The sequence below is a fragment of the Lissotriton helveticus genome, chromosome 8, assembly GCF_964261635.1.
Source record: "Lissotriton helveticus chromosome 8, aLisHel1.1, whole genome shotgun sequence".
Classification (NCBI taxonomy): Eukaryota; Metazoa; Chordata; class Amphibia; order Caudata; family Salamandridae; genus Lissotriton; species Lissotriton helveticus.
The window spans coordinates 1,199,219,882-1,199,243,189 of NC_136069.1; positions in this window are offsets into that span (position 1 = coordinate 1,199,219,882).

Genomic DNA, 23,308 nt, shown 5'->3' on the forward strand with positions numbered 1-23,308 from the left:
CTGGCATATGTTTTTGTCTATCAGCTTTTGTTATTTAGTGTGTTTTGGTATCGCGCACAGCTTCCCCAACGGGGTGTCCCGGCGCTCCTGTGTGACTACATACAGCCTGGGGAGTTTATATGAGACAGAGGTCGATCAGCAGAACAGATAAGTTTTGAGGGCTCTCCGAAAAGGTTGTTCCTCCTTAATCAACCGGATAGCAATAGGAAGTTTATTCCAGAGGGCCGCAGTCAATACTGGGAAAGCTTTCCCACCCGAGCGGGTCTTCCTGAATCTGGGGACTGTAAGGAGATTTTTAGATGAGGAGCGCAATGTCCTGATATTATTGTAAGGGATCAGACAAGTGGACAGATAGGCAGAGCCTTTACCTTGCAAGGCCCGATGAGATAAAACCAGGGCTTTAAATTCAGCCCTTTTATGCAATGGTAACCAGTGGAGTTCTCGACGGTGGGGAGTGATATGCTCACGAAGGAGAATACCTGCAACTAGTCGCACCGCCGCATTCTGGACCGTCTGTAGGCGATGACAAAGCCCTACAGACAGACCAGTATAAAGGGCATTGGCGTAATCTAGGTGCGAAGTAATTAACGCCTGTACTATGATCTTCCTGGTGTTACAGGGGAGAAAGTGTATAAACTTTTTTATCATTCTAATCTTGGCTAGACAAGCAGTGGAGACTGAATGAACTTGCTGTTGAAAAGTGAGGTTGGAGTCCCATTTAACTCCAAGGTTCTTCACAGAGTCTTTTGGGAGGGGGGGCACTTAAGTCAAGGGGCCACCAGATGTTAGGGTCAAAAGGAGAAGGCAGGTGGAAAAAAAGAACCTCCGTTTTCCCTGCATTCAGCCTGAGGAAGTTGTTGTCCCTCCATTGGGCAATTGTGTGGAGGCAGTTTTTTAAGGGATCAAATGTAGAGGGGGAAATGTTATTAAATGAAAACAAAAGCTGGATATCATCAGCGTAGGAGGTGACCTTTATACCAGTTTGGGCGATGATATCAAAAAGTGGGGAGAAATAGACATTAAATAAAAGGGGGCTCAGTGAGGAGCCCTGAGGGACTCCCCACCGAAGCGGACGGCTGTCAGAAGTAAATGGGGGGGTGAAAACTGCCTGGGACCGGATGGACAGAAAAGATGAGATCCATCCCAAGGCCGTGCCCCGGATGCCCTTCGAGTGGAGGCGTTCAAGGAGGAGGGGGTGGGAAATGGTGTCGAATGCTGCCGACAAGTCCAGCAGCACCAACACCGCTCTGGATCCCTCGTCTAGCCTCCATCTTACAGCGTCTGACATCTCGATTAGGGCCGACTCAGTACTGTATCCTGGCCTGAAACCATGCTGTGAGTCGTGAAAAGCACCTGAGGTTTCAAGAAAGCCTGCGAGTTGTTGTTGAGCCAGTCTTTCAAGTACTTTAGCAGGGGCAGGTAGAAGAGAGATTGGCCTGTAGTTAGCAGGCTCACTCGGGTCAGCATTAGCCTTCTTAATAATAGGGACCAGACGTGCTTGTTTCCATGTGTCTGGAAAAAGTCCCAGCTTCAGTGAGTCATTCCAGATTCTATTCAGTGAGGGATTAATAATAGGGGCTAGTGACTTGTATTGTTTAGCAGGCCATGGATCCAACGGAGAGCCCGATTTAGTTTTAAGAAGTTCCGCAAGAGATTGTTCCAAAGTGATCTCTGCATAGCCAAAAAACAGGGATTCGGGTCCGGAAGAAGAAGCGGCAGTGGGACTCGTATTTGCAGGAGTGATACCAGGGAAAGAATCATAGATGGAAGCTATTTTGTTCTCGAAAAAGACAGAGAGATTATCACAAAGAGTCTGTTATACCACTGGCGGACGTTTCAGTGCCAGGGGGTCTGTAAAAGATCTGACTGTCTCAAATATTTCCCTAGATGAGCCTTGGGAGCGATTAATTTTATCTTCTAGAAATACTCTTTTGTGTTCTATGATCTTCATCCTATAGTTTTTTAAAGCAGCTTTATAAAGGATTTTACTGTCAGGGGAATAGTTGGTTCTCCAGCGCCTTTCAAGGCGTTTGCATTCCGATTTTAGGTTTTGAAGATCATTTGAATACCATGGGGCTGAGGGAGCAGAACGATAGGTTTTTATGGGCCTAACTGGGGCAATGAGATCGATTACAGAGGTAATCCGATCATTAAAGTTAGTGAGACGTGTATCGAGATCTAGATCCATATCTGAAAGGTCTACAGGTGGTAGGTAAGGAGCTAAGCTGTCAGGAGAGATTTAGCTCCAGTTTCTACCCAGTTGTTTAGCCGGACGGGTATGTCGGTTTATGTGGTGGCAGGGCAATGTAAAGGGAACAAGCAGGTGATCCGACCACACTATAGGGAAGGGAGTGTGGGCATCTAAGTCATGTGGAGGAGTGTGGCTCACTGATTAGAGCGGCAGACGCTGATGCAGAGGTCTGGCCCGGGACCAGGGTTCAATTCCCGACACGGCAGGGTCCTGAGCCCAAAATGTCCACGGACTCGATAATTCTCGCCTCGGTGCCTATTCTAATCATGGTGTCCCACGCTGCAACTCTGGGCAATAGTTGCTTAATCTCCACTACGGCAGCCCACCCGCTGCGGGATGCCTGGCTTTCACCCTGGGGATACCCAGTAGGGGTTATCTTACAGGGAAAAACCAGGACGGGTTCCCAAGGCAAGCGCCTTGATGCCTTTGGGTGATACGTGCGCTATATAAGTCGCAATACATTTAAATTTACATTTACATCCAAATTAGTACAGATTAGGTCAAGGGTGTGGCCCGCTTTGTGAGTAGGACAGTTAATAACCTGCTTCAGGCCGCCAACTGCTAACGTAGACAGAAAATTAAGGGACGCAGTGTCCTCATTATTATCAACATGGAGATTAAAATCCCCAAGAAGGGTGAAGTTGGCATATCGCAATGAGGCTTGAAGTACGTAGTCTAGGAAAGCTGGAAGATGTGATGGGTCAGAATTGGGTGGTCGATAAACCAAAAGACCAGAGAGTGTAAAGTTGGAAGAGATTTTAATACAAAAAGGGAGCGCTTCAATGCGTTCTACTTGGTTATAGGAAAAGGACGAGATGGTCCAGTGGGTTCTGTATATGATGGCCACTCCACCCCCAGGATGTGGGCTTTGTCTATTGGCGCATAATATACTGTAGCCCGGTGGGATTGCTAGGTGTAACGCGGGATTGGTGTCCTCTCCTAACCACGTCTCAGTGAGAAACAATAAATCCCATTTTTCCTCTTCTAAAGTATGGAGTACATCGAGGGAGTGTTTTACTAAAGACCGACAATTTAGTAGGCCAGCTTTTAATCGTGCCTGCGGGGAAGTTGACTGCAGAAAAAGGCAGTCATGCTTAGCATTGACGGATTAATCTGAGAAGCATTTTACGAAAGGAAAGCGGGGGGTGACAGCTGGACTAATGGATAATGGTATAGTACAATGTAAAGGGCGCAGAGATTTAAGCCTGGCGCTGTCATAAGTCATGAGAGGGGGAGAACTCTGTAAAACAGTACCTGCGTCTGCGGCCGCATCCTGGTCGTGGACGGGCGCAGACGGGCAGGACTCTGGCACCACTCCGGCGCAGGTCCGGTGCGTCCGCTGGTCCCGTCCGCTGCGCGGAGGCATGGCCTTCCGTTTTCATAGGGACCAATCGGGTGCCTTCGAATGCTACCCCACTCCAAGATGGCCGACGAAGTTAATCTAAACACCCTAGACAGTGTTAAGATCGGCTGGAGTGAGTCTCAGTCAAGGTGACGGGGGAGCAATTTTCTAACCCGCATATAGCAGGGAAAGGGGGAGAAATAACGCTACCGCTTTTTAGTCAAGCGGAGGGGATAGCGAGTGCGAGCAACTTAGCTTCGTATTCAAACTTAGTGATGTGAATTTAAGAAGCTGCAAAGTCAGCTGATAAAAACGTGCAGGTTAAAAGTAAAAAGTGACAAGCTTAACAAACAACGACCTCCCGGCTCACGCCTCAGGAGGAGTATCAATCACAAGGTTGAGGAACCAATGCGGCGCTTTCCCTTTTATAGGGGCCAATCGGGTGCCTTCGAAGGCTACCCCACTCCAAGATGGCCGACGAAGTTAATCTAAACACCCTAGACAGCGTTAAGATCGGCTGGGGTGAGTCTCAGTCAAGGTGACGGGGGAGCAATTTTCTAACCCGCATATAGCAGGGAAAGGGGGAGAAATAACGCTACCGCTTTTTAGTCAAGCGGAGGGGATAGCGAGTGCGAGCAACTTAGCTTCGTATTGAAACTAAGTGATGTGAATTTAAGAAGCTGCAAAGTCAGCTGATAAAAACGTGCAGGTTAAAAGTAAAAAGTGACAAGCTTAACAAACAACGACCTCCCGGCTCACGCCCCAGGATGAGTATCAATCACAAGGTTGAGGAACCAATGCGGCGCTTTCCCTTTTATAGGGGCCAATCGGGTGCCTTCGAAGGCTACCCTACTCCAAGATGGCTGACGAAGGTAATCTAAACACCCTAGACAGCGTTAAGATCGGCTGGGGTGAGTCTCAGTCAAGGTGACGGGGGAGCAATTTTCTAACCCGCATATAGCAGGGAAAGGGGGAGAAATATCGCTACCGCTTTTTAGTCAAGCGGAGGGGATAGCAAGTGCGAGCAACTTAGCTTCGTATTCAAACTAAGTGATGTGAATTTAAGAAGCTGCAAAGTCAGCTGATAAAAACGTGCAGGTTAAAAGTAAAAAGTGACAAGCTTAACAAACAACGACCTCCCGGCTCACGCCTCAGTAGGAGTATCAATCACAAGGTTATGTGATAACCTGTACTATTGCATTTTTGCTGATTAACATTGAGCAAACATAACTAACTTATCCTCCACTAAAATTACTTTCATGTTTCACCATACTAATTCAACACTAATACTTATGGGTTCCAAAGTAGCATGCTACTTGCGCTACAAAACCCCTTCAGGGGTAGCAAGCACTATATAAATACAAACCTCCTTCCCTCTTCTATCCCACCGCCTACCCTTCTCTACCCAAATAACTGAATAACCTATCTAGTACTCAAATTACTTCATATTTTACTATACTAATTTTCAACACTAATCATTTATGGGTTCCGGAGTGGCGTGCTACTCGCCAGAAAAGCGCTTCAACACTCATCAGGGGTAACAAGTGCTATATGAATGCATACCTTTCTTCCCCTTTTATCCCTCCGCTATCCTTCTCACTCCAAATAACTGACTAATATCAACCACTGAAATTACTTTCATATTTCACCAAATTAATTCACCACTAATCCTTTATGGGCTTCCGGAGTAGCGTGCTTCAACACCCCATCAGGGGTAACAAGCGCTATATAAAGACAAACCTTTTTTCCTCCTCTATCCTTCTGCTATCATTCCGAATCCAAATAACTGACTAACCTATCCACCACTTAAAATGTACTTGCATCTTTCACTATACTAATTCAACACTAATCCTCTATGGGTCCCGGAGTAGCGTGCTACTTGCCAAAAAAGCGCTTTGACGCCTCGTCAGGGGTAGTAAGCGCTATATAAATGCAATTACAATACAATACCTTCGAAAAGCCATTTTTTTTCATCACTAATTGCTGTCCCCTATAACTGCCAAACTGAAGAAGATCGATACATTTATCAAAATAGCTCCGAACAGTGCCCTAGCAAGGCTTTAATGCCTACAAATTCAGCAGCCACGTCCCAGGGGCCCATAGCTGATTGGACATCCATGCAGGATGGACAGAAGGGGCAGGGGAACAGTACCACCAGTAAAAACTTTGGTCCATATTACAATTTGCCAATGAAAATGAATGGTCGGGAGACTAAAGTTCTGCCAAGTATGAATCTAATCTCATCACTGAGAATCTCAGCCACCGTAGGAGTCCAAGAAAATGGGGAGGGAGGCACCACAAAAAAGAAACTAAAAACCTTCCGATAATTCATTCACCATCAGCAGCCTGCCCACATGTGGTGATGGCAGGAGTTCCACCATTGAGAGATGGACAGATCGGGTCTCATAGGGATCTGAAGAACGAGTGTCTAAATATGGGTGGGAATGTTCAGGGGCTATCAAACATCAAAAGCCCACGACATTCTTCTTACCTGTCGAGTAAGGAGGATTGGTAGGGGAACAAAAGACCGCCCGGGTGGCTGTGTAATCGGAATCAGGATACTCTCAGGAGATATTCTAAAGGGAATGAGTGGAATGCTTTTGGATTCATCTCAGCTTGTTTTGCTCTCAGTGTGTGTGCCTGCTTGAGAATATATAGTATGGTGCCAAACAACAACAAATAACATATGGCATTAAGATCCGGCAAATATGACAAAACAAGGAAATGTTAACATATCATCCTGTTTGGCTTTCATTTTGTGTAATGTGTTAACCTGATTGGTTTACCTAAACGCATTTCTCATGCGTTTTGATATGTGCTGCAACTGGTACAGAAGTCATTATGTATCATCGTATCTTTCCCTTAGCCCCGCCCCTAGACCCGCCCATTTGACACACCTCTAACTTATTTAAATGAGTACCTGCACTTATTTTTTCCAATTTAAAGCACTAGTCATGACAGAGCTGCTGACTTTGGAACTAGGCAATCAGACTCGAGTCCCGGCATCAGCTCAGCACCCTGTGATTCCAGGTAAATTGCTTTACCTTCTCTTGTTCACAATATGAATGCGTCCCTGTGTTTTGTAACGGGTGTTCCTGTAAAGCGCTGCCTCTGGTTTGTTTTCTCTTGCTGTGGTGAGCGCTGCCTGTGCTCAGACTCAGTGCCTAAAAGCCCTCGATGTTATTTCCTGTGAGAGGATGGGTCATTACAGAGCTGCTGACTTTGGAACTAGGCAGACAGGAGTCCTGGCGCTGGCTTAGCACCCTGTGATTCCAGGCAAATTGTTTCACCTTTCCTTGTTCACAATATGAATGCTTCCCTGTGTTATGTAACTGGTGCTCATTTAAAGGGAACCCTCATGTTTGTTTTCTCTTTCTGTGGTGAGCACTGCCTGTGCTCAGATTCAGTGCCTAGAAGCCCTTGATGTTATTGGCTGGGAGAGGATGGGTCATTACAGAGCTGCTGACTTTGGAACTAGTCAATCAGACTCATGTCCCGAACTAAACGAGTTCTGAGCATAGCCCTTCCCAGACTTTCAAGGATGAGAGGGAACCCACCAATCAGAAGGCAGAATAGCAGCGCATCATCACTCACCAGGTTTATCCTGGCGTCTGTCCTTTTGTGTTCCCGTCTGATCCTTTTCACAGTGCTTTAAAGCCTCTGTCACCTGTCCTGTCTGCAGACCACAACGAGGTATCTGCACAGGGGTGTCACCCCCTATCCCCATTTATATGTACTGTATCAGCTTGTCATGATAAAGATCAATTCAAAATGGTCAGGCGATTTAGTTGATGTTTCCTAGGTTAAATTTGCCCGGCGTAAAACACCTCTAATACCATACGAAGTTATCCAATAAAGAGGCAGGCGCTGGAGACAGGAAGACAGGAAACAAGTTTTATTCCGACGGATTGGAACACGTCAGATCGGACAACAAGGTATCGTCTCGAGGTGCTCTCTCAGCCTCTCTGGGGCCTGGTCTTTTATACACTGGTTTAAGACATGTGAACGCTCTTTATTACAACAAAGACATTGTGAAATATGAGGATGACATCCCCGGCACCCCCCCAGTTCCGGCCCACTCCAACACATGACAACAGTAGAGGCCCTTACCCCTCATACGATGGGAGGGGGCTATCACGTAGCTGAGTGTTCTGCCGATTCCTTTGGAATGTGTGCGCCTGATCGAATCTCAGGGGTTGGGGAGGTCATGATCAATAGTGGCTCCTTTCAAGAGAGGCGAGTGCATACAGTAGTGGGTAATAAACTGTATCCTCGGGCTAAGGGATGACCAGCGGTCCGTGCAAACAATCGGGCTCAGAGGAAGGGGTCATCAAAGGAGAGATATTCATGAAAGAAAGGATCGGTGTGGACAATCGAGCGTGGAGGAAGGGTTTATCCAAAGAGGGGTATTCATGGAAGGAAAGGAGGTGTTGGTCAGGCGCGGGGTGTGATTCATTCATGAAAGCGTCATGCAGAAGGAGAAGGGTTCATGACTTGTGCATGTGAGAGCGGGGGCGGTCAGGGTGCATGGGGGATGCTTGCAGGGTCAGGGAAGTGTGCTGATGGATGATTGTGAACAGGGAGACCATGGTACCTAAAATGGCTGTCGTGTATGTTCATACGTGAGTCTGCAAGATGGCGTAGATGATGTTCAGTACACGAACTAAAATTCCACAGTCCTCCCTTTTAACATGTCTCGCCAGCTTGTCAGTTCGGATCGATCCCCATGAGACCACCCACCTCTATCTCGTATAGAGGACTCATGTGCTCAGTTTTAAAGTCCAAAGTCTTAGGGCACATACAGTTGGAAACGAGTGAACACAGAGGTGGCAAACATTGAATACCCAAGCAACACCCACATAGCATCATGATTGGTATCAATATAAACGTAAACAATTTCCATCCCCAGTCCTTCAAAGTGTCCCAGAACCAGCCTCCAAGCGACCATCCTTCCTGCTCCTGGTGGACCTCCGAGGACAGTCTGTGGAGGTGTTCGATTGCTTTGTAGACTGAAGGTGAGTTATCTGGCACGTAGGTGCAACAGCTGGAGCCGATGATGCGGCATGCTCCTCCACGGTCGGCCAGAATCACATCTAGAACAAGGCGGTTTTGGAGAGCCACCAGGCGGACTGCCTGAAGCTCAGCCGTGTTTTTAGCGAGGATGCCAGCCGTGATGTTAATGGTTGTTTCTATTGCCTGAGTTAGGTGTCGGATAGCGTGGCTGTTTGCCATTGGTCCCCACAGAGGAACAAGTCCCTTTGCTGCATCTAGGAACTGTGCTCCGGTGGAGTCGGCTTGTTCAACATCTCCGGCGCGCTTTTGCCGATGGTGGTAGGCTGAGGCCACATACGTGGGAGGAAGAATGAAGGCGATGTAGCACGTACCCCTCCAACCTTTCGGGAGCCAGGTGTAAGCTTTGGTGCCACAAACAAAATACATATTCGGAGAAGCAACAAAGGAAGGAGGATCAACTGAGACCAGTGCTCTGGTGGTGCGGCAGGAACTGTGACCCACCAGCTGTGTTCCCTGGCCTTCAAGACACACAAGTCCTGTGATATTGAGGACAGACAGAGCCACGGTCAGGGTGGCAGCTGTTTGCTTCCGTAGGTGGGAGAAGGGGGGTCTGGCTGGATTGTGGAGTACTTGCATTTCGACTCTTTCTTTGGCAGGAATGTTCATAAGGAAGGCGGAACCTGAGACCGCAGGACAAATGGGGGCAGACGTTCTTCCTGTTTTGTTCAGCCAGAACCCATAGTAGAAGTGTGACACTGTCTGACCAGAAGCGGCGTTGTCCTTGTTGCTCTCCTGCAAGAGGATCAACCAGGCGAGGCAGGAGCCGTGAACTGAGAAAGGAGAAGGGATGAAAGGTATAGAGTGTTCAGTGGCATGCGGGAGCAACCCGCAGATCCAGCAGTTCGTGGCATTTGTAGCAAGGTTGTGCTGGTGCAGCAGTTGCACGAAGGAATTGTTCCAGAACTCCCTACGCCTCTCTCGGAGCTGAGGCGAAAGGGGGATCAAATGATGCTCTTTCACGGTGATTGGCTGTACAGTGGCCAGCAATGTCTGGTGAGCGGGTGTGCTGTCCTCCAAGATCCAGAAGTAGGTCATGAGGAGGAGGCAAAAGAGGAAAAGGATGAAGTAGGCGATTGTCTTTGATTGGTGCAAATTGTCAGTCTTCGGGTTCCTGTAGTGGGTATTTCCGGTTGCTCCCGACGTCTTCTTATCTGGCGCTTCCATCATTTTCTTATCTGGCGCTTCCATCATCTTCATCTTCAAGGTGCTCGGTAGTGGGCAGAACCACAGACTTTGTTTAGCTTCTCTCTGGGTAACCCTTGGTTGCTTTGGGTCACCGTTCTGAGATTTTTAACTTAGTCAGTGGCCTACTTAGCCGAAGCTCCCTCCTTTCGACGCAGGAAATACCCTTCTCGGGATGGCACAGTGGGATCAGAGTGTTTTGCAAGTTCAAGTGCCTCGGTATCAGGATAACAGTTCAGTGATGGTCGGTCTTTGTTCAGGAGCTCCTCTTGGGTGCTGATGTTGTCTGTTGTGGCCAGGGTCGAGGAAACCTTCTTGCAGTGGTGTGCGTGCAGCCAGTGCTTCTTCCCCTCCACTCGAAGAGCCGTCCGAGTGGTGATCAGTACTTGCCAGGGGCCCGTCCACCGGGGTTCCAGACTCTTCGCCCGTTGAAAATTCCGGACTAGGACGTACTCTCCCGGTTGGATATCGTGACCGGGACCCCTGGAAGCATCGGGGATGGCCTGCTGCACCTGTTGATGAATGACAGACAATGTTTTAGTTAACTTGTATAAATAATCTGACAGCAGGACGTCGGGGACGTCGTGAATGGAGGTCGGTTTGGGGGCAGTCCAGAGGTTCATTGGTCGCCCAAATACAACCTCGTAGGGGGTCAGGTGGTGCTTAGTGGGAGTGGAGCGCATCGATAGTAATGCCAGTGGGAGGGCATCTGGCCACTTAAGTCCTGTGGTGGCCACTATCTTTGACAGTTTCAGTTTCAGTGTAGTGTTGTGTCGCTCAACCAGGCCAGCGGATTGGGGGTGGAAGACTGCATGGAATCTCTGTTTTACCCCCAACCCCTTCAGGATCAGTTGGATAACTTCAGCTATGAAGTGAGGGCCATTGTCGCTCCATAAAATTCGACAAAGGCCGTAGCGAGGGAAAAACTCTTTCAGTAGTACTTTGGCAGTAGTCATGGCAGTGTTATCTCGGGTCGGATAGGCCTCCACCCATTTGCTGAAGGCACATACAATGACTAATACGTACTTCAAGCCTTGGCACCTCTCTAGCTGGATGAAATCCATCTGGAGGACCTCAAAGGGGTGGTCGGGGATCCCAAACCCTCCCCGGGGCACTACAGTTCCTTTCCCGGGGTTGTGTTGTAGGCAAATAAGGCACTGCTGGACCAGGCGTTTGGCTGAGTCGGGGATCTTGTTGTTGTGCCAGACTTTGGAAATGAGTTCAATCATGGGGGCAGAACCTATGTGTGCAGGGGAGTGTGCCATGGTCAGTATGGGGATCAAGTATGCATCAGGCAGCAACCATTTGTTTGTATCTTTTGTCCGCCAGCAGCCCTCATCGTCCCTTAGACCCACCCGCGCCCACTCAGTCAGTTCGTGAGGTGTGCTGGCCGACTGGATGTCCTTATTCGTTTCCCTAGCGTCAGTCCATTTTTCTGCTTGTGACCTAGTCACATACATGCGTGTCGTTGCCCTATTCTCAGCTGTGGTTCGGGCAGTGATGTCGGCCAGTGCGTTTCCCTGTCCAACTAAGTCCGTCACCTTCTTGTGTGCCTGGCATTTGATTACTGCTAATCGTTTGGGGAGGAGAACTGCTTCAATTAGGGCAGAGACTAGATCTCCATGAAGGATGGGCGTGCCGTGGGACGTCAGGAACCCCCTTTCCCTCCACAAGAGCCCAAAATGATGAACCACCCCGAAGGCATACTGGCTGTCCGTGTAAATGTTTGCCGTGGTTCCCGCTGCTATGATACATGCTCGTGTGAGGGCAATTAGCTCTGCTGCCTGTGCGGATCGTTGTGTGATGCGAGCTGTTTCAACTACTGTCTGAGCTGTCGTCACCGCATAGGCAGCAGAAGTGGTGCCGTTTGGGAGTTGGATACAAGAGCCATCTACCCATAGTTCTCCATCAGGGTCTGTAAAAGCAACGTCTCGGAGGTCAATTCTACTCCTGGTCTGTTCGTCCGTGAGGGTCACACAGTCGTGTATAGGGGGCTCATCGGGGTCATTTTCAGGCAAGGGCAACAGTGTTGCAGGATTCAATGTCGTGCATCTCTTCAGGGTGATGTGGGGTGCAAGTAGAGTCAATTCGTACCCTGTCAGTCGTGCACTAGTCAGGTGTTGAGTCTTGGTCTGGTTCAAAAGGGTGTCAACTGCATGGGGTACTAGTACCGTGAGAGAGTTCGAAAGTACAATTCCCTCACTCTGGCAGATAGAGACGGCAGCAGCGGCTACTGCTCGAAGGCAGGCAGGTAGAGCTCTGGCGACTGGATCAAGAGTGGCAGAAAAATAGGCACAAGGGCGTTGTTTGGCACCGATGGGTTGAGTTAGAACAGACAATGCGCATCCCTCCCTTTCGTGAGTGAAGAGGGAGAAGGGCTTGGAGTAATCTGGTGTTCCTAAAACGGGTGCCGAGCAAAGGGCATCCCGCAACTCCTTAAAGGATGCTTGGCATTCGGGAGTCCAAGGGAGTGGGAAAGGGGCATCTTTGGTCAACAGGGAAAGTAGGGGTTTTATGATGAGACTGAAATTCGGTAACCATTGTCGGCAGAAAGAGGTAAGGCCCACTAATGAACGGACTTGTTTCTGTGTTTTGGGAATGGGAGTGTCCAGGATGGTTTGGATTCGGTCGGGCGTAAGTTTCCTCCCTTCTTTGGACAGGAGATGGCCTAGGTATGTTACTTGGGACTGGCAGAACTGCAGTTTCTTTTTGGAGACTTTGTGGCCATTTTCCGCAAGAAAGTGCAAGAGTTGGATAGTGGCTGTGATTGCAAGCGGAGTGGTGTCGGCCGCCAAAAGGATATCATCGACATATTGGATCAACACCACTCCATCTGGTAGCTGGACGGCGTCCAGCTGTCTTTTGAGGGCCTGGCTGTAAATGCTGGGACTTTCAGTGTAGCCCTGGGGAGCTCTACAAAATCGGTTTGAACGCTTTTTTGAAGTGAAGCCGAAGAGATAACGGCTGTCTGGATGGATGGGGATAGAGAAAAATGCATTTTTAAGATCAATAACGGTGAAGGTGGTGGCGGTGGACGGGATGAGAGTCAGAATGGTGGCGATGTCTGAGACTACGGGGTATTGTGGTACCACCACTTTGTTGACTTCTCGCAGGTCGATGATGAAGCGGTATGCTTTCTCATCTCCCTCACCTTGCTTCTTAACAATGGGTAGGATAGGGCTATTGCAGACATTACTAACCACTTCCTCTACCACTCCTGCATCTACCAAGGACTGAATAATCACTACCAATGCCTTCTCGCCTTCGGGCGATATCCGGTACTGTGGGAGTTTCGGGAGTATTGCATCTGGTCGAACAGTTATGTGTACAGGATCGATCATCATTCGTCCTACATCTGAGTCGTTTCTGGCCCATAGGTACAGGGGTAGGGTATCGAGTGAGGATAGGTCAGCATCTGTTATGGTGTACATATGTCTTGCAGGGTAGGGTCTGGGCATGCTCGGGTTGTCGTACAGGATGACTCGGATTCCATCCGGGGAACACCTAATAGTGGCTTGGAAATGTTTCAGTAAATCAATACCCATAATGGCGTCAGGGGAGTTGGAGGAGAGCAGAAATGTTGTGTCAGTGGGGTTGTCTCCTAGGTCAAAGGAGATAGGTTCAGACAGGGGGTTGGTGGAGGGCGTTCCATCGAAACCTATCGATGTAATGTGTGAGCCAGACAAGGGTGCCCTTGGAATCAGTCGCTTTGATAATACACTACGTGTCGCTCCAGTGTCTACCAAGAATGGAGACCTTGTACCCAGGACCTTAGCAGTGACGTAAGGACCTTGCTGGTCAACACAGAGCTCGACTGGATCCCTCCCTTGCCCCTGGCAGTCCTATGCAGAGTCGTGAACATTGTTGTAGTCGGACTGTTGGCACTGATTCTGTCGGGGGCGGTCAAATGTGTTTGATCTGCCAGGTCGGTTATTGATGGTGTCATGGGCCTGCCCCCGCCCATGCCCTCCAGTTTTGGGGCCATTTGTCATGTCCCTTGTCTCTTTATTTTTAATCATTTCCCGAAGGGCCAGGCATTGGGACTTCCAATGTCCAAATTCTTTGCAAAATGCACACTGGTTCTCATCGAGGTCAGTTCGTGGAGCACCGGGTGTGGGGTTGCGGTCTCTAGTGGGTGGATTCCTAGGGGCATTCGACTGGTAGTTCCCCCTATACCGTTCCCTTCCTGTAGTCACTCCCTGTAATTGAGCAATCATCACTCGTTCCTTTAAGTCCTTTTTCTTTTTCTCATTCGCCCTCTCGCTCTCGTTCTTTTGGTGTTCATAATACTGAGCCATCTGAAGGATAGCTGCAGGTTTGGAGGCTCCCCAACTACTCTCACTCGTCTGTAACTTTTGGGAGACCTCTTGCGATAGCCCTTTTACGTAGTTTTGCACGAATAAGTGTTGTCCGGTTGCGGTGGTCATGTCTTGGCCACTGTATTCGGAGAACACCGTTTCAAATCGGGAGAAATATTCTGATACGTCTTCCTGGGGTTTCTGACGGCAAGCCGTGACTACCGACCAGTCTACCTTCTTCTCTGGGATCAATGTCTTTAGTTTCTGCACTATTTTGTCTGGGAGTTCCAGTATGTCTTTTACAGGTTTCTTTCCGGGCTCTCGCTGCCCATCTAGTTCATTGAGTTGTTTCCAGGTGTGTCCGAACAGATCCGTGTGGTCGGCTTTCCGGATTTGCTTCCACACATCGGCCGGCAGACACAACCCGAAAAACAAATCAATGTCCGATAGAGTCATTATAGTTGAGCCCAAGGCTGTGCCTAGTTCGGTATAAAATGCTGTAGGGTTCTTTCTTAAATCGGGCAGGGTTTGCCTAAAAGTTAAAATATCTTGCCGATCCCATGGTTGGTAAACCCAATTATACACAACCCTCCCCTTTGCATCTGCGTGGTTGATATCATCGTTTGTTCCCTGACCTCTTGGGGGAACCCAGTAGGGGGCGGCTTCTCTGATAGGCATCATAGTGTTGGCTGCTACTAATGAAGTCTCAATCGTCTCAGGGACTGTGATCTTGACCTCTGGTTTCTGTTCCGCGATGTGGCGGAAGACCTCAAGCGTTTGCATGAAGAGGTCCGTCACATCGCTCTCAGTCCCATCTCCAATATCGACCCTTCTATATAGAGTCGTCAGTTTTGCAGGACCCTTATTCTGGTACCTATCCTCGTATGCGTTCAGGGTGTGGTAGCTGAACCGCAGAATGAAATACCGTCTGTGACTACCGGCATGTGAGTTGTGAATATTCATCGTATATTCTTCGCTCTCCTTCCGTTCTACCAATGTTTTTGCTATCTTGTCGATTCCATCCCGCTCATCTTTGCTCAACCTATTTGGTCTGGCTGTTAGTTGTTTGCCAGTCTCAAGTTCATCTGGTGTTGCTACCAATGCGGCCGGTGCGAAGGCTTTAAGAGTCGGGGCACTAGCGCTATGGTTACCCTCAACTGCACTCTGAACTGGTGAGTGTTGTGCTAGAGGCTGGCAGGGAGCATAAGGAGGGGGCATGTAGATAATTGGAGGACCGAGCAGTAACTCGTCATTTGTCCGCTGTTTGGAGGGCATCTCCGGGTAGAGCGTAGGGGGGTCCTGACGGGGCATTGGCCTGCCAGTCCTGATTCTTGTGTTTGTTTAACTTCCTCTCTTCTTCTTATTTCTTCATCAATTTCGTTTGCGGCCAGATGGGCTGCTTTTCGTAACTCTTTCACTATTTTTGCTTCTTCTCTTTTCCTTCGCTGTTCTGCTTCTTTGCGCCACATGCCAATACTATCGAGCATAGTGGGTGTTGCCTTATTTATTTTTACAGCTGCTTCTAACGTTTTTATTTTATTTTCATCAAAAGAACCTATCAGTGGCCACTGACTTTCAGGATTCTTTTTTGTATATTTATGCCATAACTTACTATAAGCTATAGCGACTAGTCCTTGCTTAGTAAACATGTCCTTATTAGGGGTGCCTTCCAATGGAGCTGGATGGTCCATCTCTAATAAGCGGTCCGGGTTGACCCAACTACTAACCAATGGGGAGAAGATAGGCATGACGGATTACAATGGGGGGCAAAAGCCTGCACTACCTATCTTTTCACTATTTGCAAAGGCTGGACAGAATATTCTATTCTACGCTGTTTGCAAACAAAGAATACCTCCAGAAGGAACCAATTCCAAACAGTCAATGTTTGGATAAACAATCAATCAATGAGGAATGAAGTAGGCACGACGGGTTACAATGGGGGCAAAAGCCTGCGTTACCTACCCTTCACTTTCTACAAAGGGAGAGAGAATATTCCTATTCTTCCCGGTTTGTAAGCAGAGAAGATCCTTAAGAGAACCAACTTCGAACAACTCAATGCTCGATTCAAACAATCAATCAATGGGGAGAAAAATAGGCACAGCAGATTACAATGAGGGACAAAAGTCCGATTTACCTACCCTTCACTATCTGCAAAGACTAAACAGAGTATGGCGACTCTGTGCTTGTTTGCAAATAGAGAATCTCTCAGAGACAATAAAATGAGTAATACTAGTATTTTCAAACAATCAAACAATCAATTTCGCAAGTTGTCGTGTATCACGACCTTACCCGGACCGCATGGACAGTTTCTCGTCTTCCGCTTCCAGCGCCCGATCGTCCTCTGCTCTCTGTTGCTATCGCGGCACTCCTGGTGGTTCCCAGTCAGGACCGTAGATCACTCGGGAGAGGTCTGCTCGGAATCAGTGAAGTCCAGATGATCGGCTGTCAGACGAGGGTCTATCGGACAGGAGCTCTCCCGATCGTTGCAGTCGTTCACTCTGTCGTCGGGACCTCTCCCACTGGATCCACGTGTCGCTGATGGGCCCCGCGTTTGGGACGCCAATTGATAAAGATCAATTCAAAATGGTCAGGCGATTTAGTTGATGTTTCCTAGGTTAAATTTGCCCGGCGTAAAACGCCTCTAATACCATATGAAGTTATCCAATAAAGAGGCAGGCGCTGGAGACAGGAAGACAGGAAACAAGTTTTATTCCGACGGATTGGAACACGTCAGATCGGACAACAAGGTATCGTCTCGAGGTGCTCTCTCAGCCTCTCTGGGGCCTGGTCTTTTATACACTGGTTTAAGACATGTGAACGCTCTTTATTACAACAAAGACATTGTGAAGTATGAGGATGACATCCCCGGCACCCCCCCAGTTCCGGCCCACTCCAACACATGACAACAGTAGAGGCCCTTACCCCTCATACGATGGGAGGGGGCTATCACGTAGCTGAGTGTTCTGCCGATTCCTTTGGAATGTGTGCGCCTGATCGAATCTCAGGGGTTGGGGAGGTCATGATCAATAGTGGCTCCTTTCAAGAGAGGCGAGTGCATACAGTAGTGGGTAATAAACTGTATCCTCGGGCTAAGGGATGACCAGCGGTCCGTGCAAACAATCGGGCTCAGAGGAAGGGGTCATCAAAGGAGAGATATTCATGAAAGGAAGGATCGGTGTGGACAATCGAGCGTGGAGGAAGGGTTTATCCAAAGAGGGGTATTCATGGAAGGAAAGGAGGTGTTGGTCAGGCGCGGGGTGTGATTCATTCATGAAAGCGTCATGCAGAAGGAGAAGGGTTCATGACTTGTGCATGTGAGAGCGGGGGCGGTCAGGGTGCATGGGGGATGCTTGCAGGGTCAGGGAAGTGTGCTGACGGGTGACTGTGAACAGGGAGACCATGGTACCTAAAATGGCTGTCGTGTATGTTCATACGTGAGTCTGCAAGATGGCGTAGATGATGTTCAGTACACGAACTAAAATTCCACAGTCACACTTCCGTGGCATAAGAACCTGCCTGTAAGAAATATCTTATTGTTTAAGAATGCACCAGGCCTTCACAAGACTGTGAATAAACAGGACGTGTTCCTTTTGATGATGATAAAGACGCCCGACCCATGCCTCTCTTTTGTCTGAACAGCATGTTTTGACTCTCACTAAAACATCTAGCTGTGTGTTCAGTTCACAAAACATGCAAAATGTCTGTATGTTGTTTAAATGACAACTACATTTTGGAGCATTTTGGAATACATGTGCTTTTTGTAGCTTACATCTCGGTGGTGTCGATACATTGGTTTCAAAGTTTTCATTTAGCTGAAAGGCGTGTTTCTTTTTTACGTGCAATACTTACCAGACTTATGAACATGTCAATTCAATCCCCATTCATCGCAGTCTCAAAATTGTTTGTGCTGGCTATATGATCTGCTCACACCTTCAGCTTTAGCATACCAAATAAGCCCATATTAAAAGTTTATAACAAGCATTTGCAATGCAATAAGTCTCGCATTTACGCAAGTTTGAGCTATTGGCATTGCAAATGACAATGTGTTTTATTTATACTTCAGAAACCAAAACATAATTAAAAGGCATTTTCATTTACAATGCCGATAGCTCACACGCGCGTAAATGTGAGACCTGTTGCATTGCAAATGCTTGTTTTTCTGTGTATTCTGTCTTGGAGTTCCACTTCCATCCTTGTGTGCCAGTGTCAAGGGGCTCGGCACTGTCATGTGGCCACAGATATATTGCTGGTTTATTGTCGTTTGTATCCTGGGGCAACGCCGGGGCACCGGAGGCAGCGCTGGGTCATTGTCACAGCCTCTGGCTCAGTTCCTCTGTGTTTTGGCTGTTGCTCCACAGATGCGAGATCTCCCTGCACGCCCAAGTCAGCAGCGTTTAAATCGTAACATCTGGAGCAGAAGTGTAAGTGGCGGGTGGGGGGGATGCGGATTGCGAGGAAGGATGGGGGTTGCAAGGAACTGTTGAATTTGGTTTCACCAAAGCAAGGTAGGAAGCTGCATTAGGTGCCGCGTTCGGGGTCAGATTCTGTGGCTCCTGACATTAGGCGCTAACAATTAGGGAGGTCAAAGGACAATTGAGTGGGATCAATGAAACACCGTCGGGTGTATTTTGTGACTATGTACAAGGGGGAGCCTCCTGAGGCCACGACTGAGTCCCTCGAGTCGAAAAGCCAGTGCAGTGAGAAAGTGTTTATTGGCCTGTGGCCGCAGAGCACGGCTTTATCTAAGGATTGCCTGCTTTTGTCGAAATTAAAGGCTAACCCGCCAAATTTCTGGCAGCCATGAGCGTGCTGTTCATACCGGCCTGAGAAGGGCAGTTGAGGGGCTGGAGTGTACTTTGATTTCCCAAATATTTATCATATCAATGCTTTTTTGCGGAGAGAAGTGGGGCTGTGGGAGGGGGGGTTAGAAGGGACAGCCAAAGCGGTCAAATAGCTTTTTATTTTTTAAGAACACAACATCATGCCCTCTAAATGCAATGAAGCAACCTGAGAAATGTTTTTTAAGAATCTATTTTATAAACTAGGAGTGTTGTAGAGGTGCATGCTGGCGATCTCAGCAACACCGGTCCCCGGAAAAGCACAGAAACGATTAAACTCGGTACCTGGAAGTTGCTAGTTGAGTAAAACAACATTGGGTCTTGTAGGATAAGTTAACTCCCTTGGTTCTCTAGCTCACTAAAACTCGAAAGAATTTCAATGTCAGAGGGGAGACTTGAGGTGCTGGGGTGGAACTTTTAAAAGAGAAATAACTTTTCAACCAAGAACGTTATACATGTGCTCACACTCTTCCCACATAGGGCACACTACATCCATGGGCGTCCGCAGAAATGTTTCCAGGGGGGGGCAAAATGTTTACTTCATCACTCGCCTTCCAGGGGGGGGCAACATTTTAACTTTATCACCCGTCTTCAAGGCAAGTTAAAGGCAGATGGCCCATTGTCATTCTTTATGTGATGATCAGCAGCAGACAGAATGACAATGGGCCTGTCCACAGTCTGCTCGAGGTCAGGGAGGGGCTGCTGCAGCCTCTAGAGTTCAAAGAGAAGTGCGAGCAGCCCCAAGTGAGAGATCATTTAAACTCCTGGGGCTTCTCGCAGGGGAACAGCCTGTTGTAATGGTGAAAATTACAGACCGAAGGCGTCCGTCAAAGTCATGGGACCGGCGATCCAGGGGGGACAAGCTCTCCCCCTTGCCCTCCCCTGCGGACGCCCATGACTACATCCATGCACACTTTGATGCATGCATGCACGATCCAGCCAGCAACTTCTCAGACATGGTGGGGTGCAGCAAGGCTATTTAAACATTTGTCAAGTAAGAGCGACTGCTACATTTCCGCTAACTCGGAAGCCACCGTCAATATATCAAGTATACAGCGCTAACAATGACTTGCAGTTACTAATGGTTGTTTCACTGCAGACTGTTCCATGCCACAATAGCACTGGTCCATTGGAAATCCTTTACTCAGTGCATTACTGTGGTAGCCAGATAACAATTTGAAACTGCAGCTGTCACTAGCACAACACGACTTTAAGTTGCAGAGTGGTCTCAAGCTGACAGAGAGGAACCAGTGTTCTGCGCTTTGTTGAACAGCGCCTTCTCCTCGCATGGGCTTGAGCATGGTCGGTCCCTCATACCTTTGTTGCCCAGCTGATGCAGAAGTTAGGCTGATATTCGATGAAGGTGCATGATCCTGTGTGGACACCTACTCTGTTGGATTGTCCAGTGACGAACCCAGAGTACCTCTCTAATGATCTGCACACCAATGGGATTTAAAAGGCCTTCTAACCATGGTCACTAGTTGGCTGCACAAATTCATGGGAGCCACACCATTCAGTTGTGGACCTGGACAACTGGATTTTCTAATGCCAACATCTGACCAAGAAAAGGAAGGAAAAAAGTCCAAATGCCACTCAGCATCTGAATTAGAGGGGCATAGCATATGGTGCTCTTTTAGTTAATCACTTTACTAATTCTGTACCGAGATTCATAAGCAAAAGGCGGCACTTTTGGGAGTTCTTCCTTGCTCGTTCTCATACCTTTATATGCATCAGAAGATGTAACTTCTTCCTACAGTGGTTTGGATGACTTACTACCTCCGAGCCAGAGACACTTAAAAAGGCTAGGTGTGGAGGGAGCCCTCAAATTCTGTCTGTGTAGGCCAGGTTTTGCAGCAAGGAGAGTCGTGTGCTGTATCATCAGTGGTGCTGGGGGTGAGTGGGGCATCTTCACCAGCCTTGCCACCCTCACATGCTCTTTGGAATGGTCTCCTACTTGTCACGTGCTACACCTCTAGAAGTGCTCGTACGCCCTCTCAGAAGATTTATTTACTCACTCAGTAAACACCAGCGCACCTTCAGTGGTTTTCTGGATTTACTGTCCATAGATGGAATCACAGTGGTGACCCACAAGCCCCGGAGCCGAACTCCTGGTCCATGTGTGGCAAACAAAGGATTAGGACATCGAGCTGTCAGTATCTCTACCTGATCACCAACTTTTGTCGACACTGGCCTTGTGTTGGTTTTGTTTTGTAATACCCTTAAATGTTGGCAGTGGTGGCAGCTAGTGCAATGAACAAAGACTCTTCAATAAAGTTTATGGTCCGCTCCGTTAACAGTGACCCATCCAGTTGTGCCAAATGATCATAGTTAGGTTTTGGGGGTGATGCATAAGGGTTGACAGGGCGCACTAGCACTAGGCTGTCTTTGGCACGGATTCTGGAGCTATCCATAAAGTTAAACATGCCCTGCTTGTTATGAAGAGACATATGATGAGCCGGTCATGTGTTCGAATCTTGGAAAGGCAAACTTGACCATTCATGGTTCCTTCCACAAAAAGTGAATTTAGTACTTTTAAATTGGGTAAAAGAACATCTTTTATTTGAAGATCTGAGTTAAAAATACATTAACATTATTGTTTGATCACTTGCATGACTGACCCAAGCTATACCATAAACATCCCAACCCCATCCCTCTTATCAGGGAGAACTGGACATTTTACCAGAAAATCGAGGCAATAGCAGTTTTCACCAAGGAGTAGCGCTTGATGTGCTTTAGTGAATCATATCTAATGCTACAAATAATGTCACAAACTCAGGATGTGGTGACTTAAATATGGCCCATCACATAACAAAATATGCCTGTATAGCCTGGTGACAAGACACAAACTTATAGACTGAAACACACCACCTGCCCAACACACGGTACGTGTTTATAGATTTGCATAAAATGATGTCCTAATTTGCTCCCTAGGGCTTTATTGATTTTAGAAGGGGTCTCGTGGCCTCCACAAGGCCCGGGGACCACCACCTCCCCGGGGCTTCATTTTAATGAGGGTGGGGGGCCAAGGGGCGTGTTTGCACAGTGGTGAAGGGAGGGAACGGGGCCTGATGTGACAAGTGTGCAAACGCACCCTGTGATGCGTTTTAAGTTGGGGGATTAAAAGGAGTGTAAAAAGGGAAGTGGCCTTGGACCACCTCTCTGTAACACAGCTCTGTGGCGCTTACTGGAGGTACCTGGTGGGCTAGTTGGCCCCCAGGGACCCTCAGGATTCATGGGACTTAATCCCCCAACTTAAAATGTGCTAGGGGTCTGTTTGCAGAGTGGTAGAGAAAGGGGGCGTGGCCTGTGCCCACCGCTCAGCAATCCCCCTGTGTGGGGCTTACTGGAGGTAAGAGGTAGGTTAGTTGGCCCCTAAAATACCCTCAGCAGTGAAGGGGACGTTAATCCCCATCCAAGAGCGCGCCATGAGTGCATTTGTACAGTGGTGGGCAAAGGGGGTGTGGCCTGATATGAGAATTTAGCGATCCTGCTATGTGGTACTTACTGGAGGTAATAGAAGGGGTAGTTGGCTCCCAAGGATGACCTTGGAGGTCAAGTACCCTTCTTGTTACCTCCAGTAAGTCCCACACAGTAAGATTGCTAAGACGTCTTTGGAGGCCATGCCCCCCTTCTCCACCACTCTGCAAACGTGCCTCCTGGCAGACTACAGGATGAGGGATGAAGTCCACTTTACTCCTGAGGGACTTTGGGGACCAAGAAGCCCTCCTGATACCTCCTATAAGTCCTACGTAGTGGAATTCCTGAGTGCTGGTCGGTGGCCCAGCACCCTTTCTCCACCGCAATGCAAACGCATCTACTAGTTAAAGAAGTGTTTGCAATGCAATAGGTTTCGCATTTGTGAGAGTTAGAGCTATTGGCGTTGTAAATACATTTTTTACTAATGGTTTTTGGTGTGAAGTGGGTATACGTTGTGTGTAGTACCTCTCTCTACACCTCTCTTCAATTTTTCTTCACCACTCTTGCCTCTTTCTGTAGCTCTGTTGCTTCTTTTTGCACTTCTCTTGCCTCTTTCTGCACCCTTTGCACCTCTTTCAGCACCTCTGTTGCTTCGTTTTGTACTTCTCTTAATTATTTCTGCACCCCTTGTGCCTCCTTATGTACCTCTGTTGCTTCTTTCTGTACTTTTCTTGGTTCTTCCTGCACTTCTCTGACCTCTTTCTGTACCCTTCGTGCCTCATTCAGCACATCTGTTGCTTGTTTCTGCACTTTTATTCCTTCTTTCTGCACCCCTATTGCCTCTTTCTGCACCTCTGTTGCTTATTTCTGCACTTCTATTGCTTCTTTCTGCACCTCACTTGTGTCT